The 7,745-nt window shown below is 39.6% G+C and overlaps 1 long non-coding RNA gene across 1 annotated transcript; it reads right to left on the reverse strand.

Moving 5' to 3' along the window:
- Nucleotides 1-1,315: 1,315 nt before the first annotated feature.
- LOC135254559 (uncharacterized) lies at nucleotides 1,316-7,089 on the reverse strand. Its single transcript, XR_010329921.1, has 6 exons — nucleotides 6,136-7,089; nucleotides 5,981-6,025; nucleotides 3,733-3,861; nucleotides 3,565-3,603; nucleotides 3,242-3,325; nucleotides 1,316-3,130 (listed from the first exon to the last, which is right to left on the reverse strand). It is a non-coding gene; the product is annotated as an uncharacterized LOC135254559 (long non-coding RNA).
- Nucleotides 7,090-7,745: the final 656 nt, after the last annotated feature.

The raw sequence follows: 7,745 nt of genomic DNA on the forward strand, positions 1-7,745 counted from the left end.
AAATCAAAAAAGTATGTCTTTGTCCCAAACTTATATATATATATTAAATATATATATATATATTATATACACACATATATATATATATATAATATAATATTATATATATATATATATATATATATATACACACTATATATATAAATATATATATATATATATATATATAACTATATATGTATATATATATATATATATATATATATACACACACACTACATTTCCAAAAGTATGTGGATACCCCTATTTGGCCTATTTACTGGCTTTGGCTATTTCAGCATACAATGACATTCTTAGAGAATTGTGCACTTCCAACTTTGTGGCAACAGTTTGGAGAAGGATGACCATGCACAAAGCAAGGTCCAGAAATTGTTTTCCGAGTTTGCTGGGGAATAACTTGCCTGACCTGCACAGAGCCTTGACTCCTATTCCATCAAACAAACCCATTTGGGATGAATTGGAATGCCGACTAGTGCTTTTGTGGATGAATGGAAGCGAATCCTCGTAGCCAGTCAAAATCTGCTGGAAAGCCTTTCCAGAAGTATGGAGACTGTTGTAGCAGCAGATGGGGGGGTCCAACTTTAAATTAATGCCCATGGTTTTGGAATGAGATGTTCCGATGTTCCACAAGTACATATGGCATATGGGTGCAACTTCTCGTTAACGCAAATATCTAATCAGCCAATCACGTGGCAGCAACTCAATGCATTTAGTCATGTAGACATGATTAAGACGATCTGCTGAAGTTTAAACCAAGCATCAGAATGGGGAAGAAAGGTGATTTAAGTGACTTTGAACGTGGCATGGTTGTTGGTGCCAGACTTGATTATTTCAGAAACTGCTGGGATTCTTACACACATTCTCACAGTAACTCAAATAACCACTTGTTACAACTGAGGTATGCAGAAGAGCATCTCTGAATGCACAACACGTCAAACCTTGAAGCAGATGGGCTACAGCAGCAGAAGACCACACCCGGTACATATATATATATATATATATGTGTGTGTGTGTGTGTGTGTGTGTATAGCACTGACACAAAGTATCGAAACACTGTGCTTGTTGACGAAGTTTAGTACTCTTAAAGCTTTTATCTGTACCCATTTCATCTGAATGTAAAAATGTATTCAAGAGTATGTCCTATATATATACACACATATAAAGTAGACAAGCCATTTTTGAATCATATTGATATTTCATTTATTAAATATTACATTTATTATGACAGAAAGATAAATTGTTTAACAATATTGCATTTATCATCAAACTCTGATTATCAATGCAGTGTTCCCATAATTAGTCCCATATACACTGTATATATAAAATGAAGAATGTGAAATAATAAAAGATGTGTGAGATGAGATGCCAAGGAATAACCACTGGAGGGCAGTGTAGCACACATTTAAGGTAAAGAATTTAGCTTCTTGTCTGCTGTTTAACTGCTTTATTCTGCGCTAGTTTGCACCACTGTTCTGTTTCAGCCCATCCGGACCGATATTAGCACATAGGTAACAGATGGGCTTCATCTGGGCAGTTTTAGCACGTAGCCCACAGCTAACAGGTTCTGCCATCATACCCATACCTGGCAGTCTAGTATAATGGGTAAGGAGTTGGTCTTGTAAGCTAAAGATTCCCCACTAGGACACTGCCATTATACCCTTGAGCAAGGTACTTAACCTGCATTGCTTCAGTATATATCAGCTGTATAAATGGATGCAGTATATATCCAGCTGTATAAATGTATTCAGTATATATCCAGCTATATAAATGGATACAATGTAAATTCTTTGTAAAAATTTGTTTTGGTTGCTCTGGATAAGAGCGCTTGTAATGTAATGTAGAAAAAGCCAGCAATTGAGTGTATGGATTTGAAAGTTAACTTTTCAATAAAATATAAACAGATTGGCATTGGCATTAATATTTAATTCCAGCCATGTTACCCTTAGTAATTGAATGTCAGTCCAGATGCTCACATCAACACTTCTAACAGGTTTGCTGTGTCAAAGACTAATTCTCAATCTGTGAATCTGGGTCAAATGATACTCCTTGATAAAATATCTGGCTTATTAGCTTAGGCTAGATTAAATAAAAGCTGCTTTCAAAGTTCGAATGTGTTCTGCTGCCCTGTGAGAATTGGCTTTGTGTGTTATTAAAGAATCATGCCTGAATTTATTGAAAATTTTTTTAATAAATAGTAAGAATAGTCCATTAAAAACAAGAAAATACATTAATATTTTTTGTATAATGATACAAACATTTAAATTCTCATTATGAGATAACCTTAAATAAAATGATACTCTGTACTTATACCACTTTTTTTTTTTCTTAAATTCACAGGAGATACACAAAAGCTTGTTCAAAACATTTTGGACAGTTGCTGATCAGGATCTCAGCAATTGAAAAAGGTTAGCTTGTGGTTCTTTGGAATAAATACACAAATAAATAGCATTAATAATAAATAAAATGACTAATGAGTCAGTACATAGAGATGTTCTGATACAATGTGAAGTATTCACACTTCACAGCGTTGTACTCTTCTGAAAACCATGAGCTGCAATTCACAGGAAACACCACAGGTGGCGCCGAAGAAGAGGTTTTCAGAAGAGTCAGCAGTGGTTAACTACGCTGTGAAGTATGAATACTTCACATTGCATCAGAACAATCCTTTGCTTCGTTTGATTGTTACAACAGACTGAATATTTAAATGCCTTGAGAGAGAGACACTTCTACACCCTTACAGATTTTTTTTTACAAAACAAAAATTCAGGACATTGGTGTGCTGCACTGATACACTGTTGTCTAAAACATACTGAGAAAGTAATTTGCAAACAAAAATCACACTCAGAAATAAATTATGTTATAAAATAATATTTTGCCTAAAAAAATTAAAAAAAATAGTAAACCGCTTGTTCAACACCAATGTAAAATAAATAATGAATAAATAACAGTGAAGCACTGACAAACAAAAACAGAAGAGGTACCCCCCCCCCCCTTCCTTCTTTCACTATCAAGCACATTTGAACAGTGCTGGATAAATAGAATGTGTAACAGAAGAGGGACTCCTGGAAGCTTGCAGGTGAAGTAGTGTCACGGGCTCATTGAAACATCAGGGCCGCGCGAGTATCATAGACTGGAAAACAGGGTTTACAATAATGTTAATAGTCAACATACGCTAACATTAAATGTTTAAATACATTGTACTGTCAATAAGCATGGCCTCACTGTTTCATGTAGAACTTACCTGCTGAAGTAGTGTTTTAAGTGCGAGGACAAACTGTTTGCTGTCTCTCATGGGGTAGGAGTCACATTCTTGACAGTTCGCATTCTATAAAAGACCATAAATGTCTGTTAGGACCTTGTATGAAGTAACGGTAGTTAAGTACAAACATTATGCAGAACTAGCATGCCGACTTAAACCTGACCACAAGACACAAGCTACAGCGTGAGAGCACCAGGAGAAACTGCTGGTGGCTCTCAGTAAACCAAGCAGATCTTTGATTATATCGAGGATTTAAATATCTTTATACACTTTCGGTTTGTGACAAAAAAAAAAAAAACTCTTACCTTTGTTTCATTCTCACTGCAGGAATTGACACTGTTTTGCTAAAATGTGAAGGAAAAAAAAAGATTTGTGCTTTGATTAATTTCAAAAATGAGTTATTTGACACACCTATACATCAATCGATACAGATAACACAAACACAATTTATTTTCAATATAAAAGGAACTTACAATGGTGGTTTTCTGTAGACTGTTGCTGAGTCTTCTTTTCAAGGATGCAGTCGCTGGAAGATTTGGTTTGATCCTCAGCTCACGCAGTTTTTCACTGAAGCACTGCAGTGCCTGTCCCATGCAGCATTTCTAGCAGGGGAAAAATACAAATTACATTACATTACAGGCATTTAGCAGACGCTCTTATCCAGAGCGACTTACACAACTTTTACATAGCATTTTACATTGTATCCATTTATACAGCTGGATATATACTGAAGCAATTTCGGTTAAGTACCTTGCTCAAGGGTACAACGGCAGTGTCCTACCCGGGAATCGAACCTGCGACCTTTCGGTTACAAGCCCAGTTCCTTACCCACTGTGCTACACTCCGTCCAAATGAATCAACAACGCTCTATCGCGACTGCAAACGAGAATACTGTATGTCAGAAAGCCTTCAGCGCGCTTCAGCTGAACGTTGAACCCACTCAAGCGTCACCAGCAGGCGGCAACAGTCAAAACTAATTTAATAAGGTAACGTAGCGAGTAGCATATTTTCCATTCATGCAATGGGTGTTATGACGGAAGTGATGTCATAAAGCCAGTGGTATAATGGTGCGTCTGTGGGATTAGAGATGTACGGATAGAAATGAGTGAGCAAAGACGGAAAAGAGAGAAGGTTTTGTATCCGCAATGAGGGACAGGATGGGTGACATCATGAACATAACGGGCTATGACTTATTTTCTATTGATAAATGTCTTTAGGTCGATTTTTGACTATTTTCTGCTTATCTGAACCTGTACTATTGCTGTTCCTGTTCCTGCGGTAAAGTGTTTAGTGTATTGAATTACGAGCCATCCGTAAGGCCTACGAATCCCTACGGGCAATCCAATCAACCAATCCACAAACCACCCGGAGGCTGTTAAATCGTGTTTCTTCAGTAACCTCGGTCAGAGCAGTATCAGATTCTGGGACTCCTGTGAGCCCACCGTGTGTGTCAGTGAATCTCACTGGGCTTTTCCATATCAAATCTATGTCAAGCCTCAGAAAGGTTTTCTGTGCGCATATAAGACATGCAGAGGATAAACTAAACTAAAAACATGCTTTTTGGCCTTGAATCTAATACAACAGAAATGAAAGTCAGGCACGAGGAAAGCAAGTCAAACAGCAACCAGTACTGGACATCTCAGTTGCTTTTGTTGAGAATTATTTATGTACAATATGATGTAATACCTTATCTTTCCAGCTAAATGGCTCGTACTAGTCAATACAGTAATTTCAGGTACAAACGGTATTGTCTGAAACGCAGAGTACACCATCATCCCAGGCTAAGAAGACTGCCCGTTTTACTTCTTACCCTCGTAGTTTCATGAACGTTGTATGCTGTGTGCATTTCTACACTGCCCCGGTCTTAAAACGAGCACGTTGTTCAGAGCATGTGGACGCTTCTCGCTGGCGACTCATCGAACATCGAAAAAAAACACACAAGGTTCTGCGGCTGCTTCAGTCTGACACAACTAGATCAAACGATGAGGAAAACACCGACTGTTCCCCATGGCCTCCTTGTCCCTAGTTACGTTTCCGCATCAACTGACAAAAAGTCTTCTCTGCATGGAAATTTGACCGAGTTACCATCTAAACATGTTTCTTTTTTTTTGTTTTACTCATTTGTGGAAAGACCTTTTAAATGAGTTCAAACAAACATTATTGTTAAAGATTTTAAGGATCACATTCAGTTGATTTAGTACCTCTAATATATACAATGGTCCTCTCTGTAAATGTAAAATTGGCAAATGAATCTGCATTTGCTTTGTGAAAACGAGCAAAAAGATACAGCAATTATGTCATATAAAATATCAAAATTTACTTCCCCTCATCTCAGCTAACAAGTGCCCCCGAGTTTTTCCCGTGCAATGTCACAAACACAGCCGGTGTTTGGTGGCGATGCTCGCTGAAGACTCACTGATGAGGCATCTTTTCCCTTTTCACTACTCTTGCCTTCTTAAGCTATTGTTTTACAAAAAGCAATCCGAGGTATTGGTTCAAACACCCACAGCACGCTAAGTGGGACAGTAGTTTTCTGTGACTCAGACACCCTAAAAAGCATCAGTCACGCCAGTAATCCCTCACTGAAGAGCCTCTCTACACTACCGCATGTTTACGTTTGCCCGTGCATAAAAGCGAAGAACACATTTGCATAACGTACACAATAAAAAAACATTTTGGAATATATATTTTTGTCTGTTTATTTGTTTGTTTTTAACCTACCTTTATATCCTCTGTCTGAGGTGTATTCAGCATAAAATCATTGTGCTGTAAAGAAAGATGGTACATGGTTAATAACACTATTACAGAGGCATACAAAAACAATTGCATAAAAATGTACCCCCAAAATGCACATAAAGTCAGTAAAGGAAACTAACCAGCACACTCCTGTTTAGTTTTGTCAGATCCTTCTGAATTTCATGCAGTTTTTGCTGGATTTGACCCAGTGGAGCACCCGTTACATTGTGTCCCACAATTACTAGAAGGCAAAAGGTTAGCAGTTGCATTGTTGAAGCGCTCTTAAGCGATAGAAATCTTTCTGAAAGTTTTTCAAAGGCTTTCGTGATACTGTGTACAGGTGCATGTCTAAACCTATATATATGTGTGTGTATGTATGAATTTGTCTGGACACAGGAAAACCACTCCTTCAAGCTTGGAAAACTGCGAAGTATGAATGACTAATTAATTTTTCTTTTCCACTGGCCAACTCTACGTGAGTTCAGAGTTGTGTGTGTCTGTGTGTGTGTGTGTGCGCGCGCGTGCCCGCGTGTGTGGGGGTGTTGGGTTGTAACGGTGTGAATGCAAAAAAAAAAAAAAAAAAACGGCAGAATTTGCACAGCAGGCAGGAAAACAGAAAATATGCGAGCGCTGAATTTCAGTCTGAATCAGCAGCAGCGGCTCGGGTGCTGATTAAGGTATCAGACCTCAGATGTATCTAAACAAAACAAGGTACTGCTGGGGCCTCCCACACGAACCTACCTGTGGCAGAGAAAGCGCACAGTCATTTGCAGAGTACCACAATGACTGCAGCGAGGCGAGCTGACTTCCACCTCTTCCCCTTTCTCTTTGCGCGCTCTTGCTTCTGCCGCCCCTGGTGAAATCAGGTGTTTCCATGGCGAGCAAAGGGGACCCCCGTGTTTTAGCCATGAACTGATGTTCCGTAAATCACACGTGCGTGCGCGCATACGCACACCCCACGCACACACACACACACACACACGCACACACATGCACACACACACACACCCCCACATGTGCAGACACACACACGCACACGCACACACACGCACACACACACACACCCCCCCATGTGCAGACACACACCACACACACGCACGCACACACACACACACACACACACACACACACGTGCATTCACACACATGGCCGCACACACACACACACACACACACACACACACGTGCATTCACACACATGGCCGCACACACACACACACACACACACACACACACACATGCACACACACACACCACACACGCACACATACACACACATACTGTACACACACACACACACACACACGCACACACACGTGCATTCAAACACATGCGCTCACACACATACACACACGCACACACACGTGTGCATTCACACACATGCGTGCACACACACACACACATATTATTTAGATGTTCATCACTGTCATCAGTGGGAAGAGCAAGCTTATTTCACAGTTGTGCCAAGGTTTTAATACCAAGTTGCGCAAGTTGCCCGCAACATCAAACCATGAGAAAAACTTCATCTTTATTTGGCACATGGTCAAAAATTCTGACTCACTCTGGTAACAAAGTACTGAAGAGGGGGCTGAGGGCACTGAGTGCATTATTACCAGTACACTGTTCGCAAATGATATATTGGAGCCACTTGTGGAGTAATGCCTGCCTTTTCTTTGCATGGCCTATATGTGCATGGGCAAAAAACCCAGTTCTCAACCAGAATTTCAGGAGAACTGCTGGTCCAGCAATAC

The sequence above is a fragment of the Anguilla rostrata genome, chromosome 5, assembly GCF_018555375.3.
Source record: "Anguilla rostrata isolate EN2019 chromosome 5, ASM1855537v3, whole genome shotgun sequence".
NCBI classification, from domain to species: domain Eukaryota; kingdom Metazoa; phylum Chordata; class Actinopteri; order Anguilliformes; family Anguillidae; genus Anguilla; species Anguilla rostrata.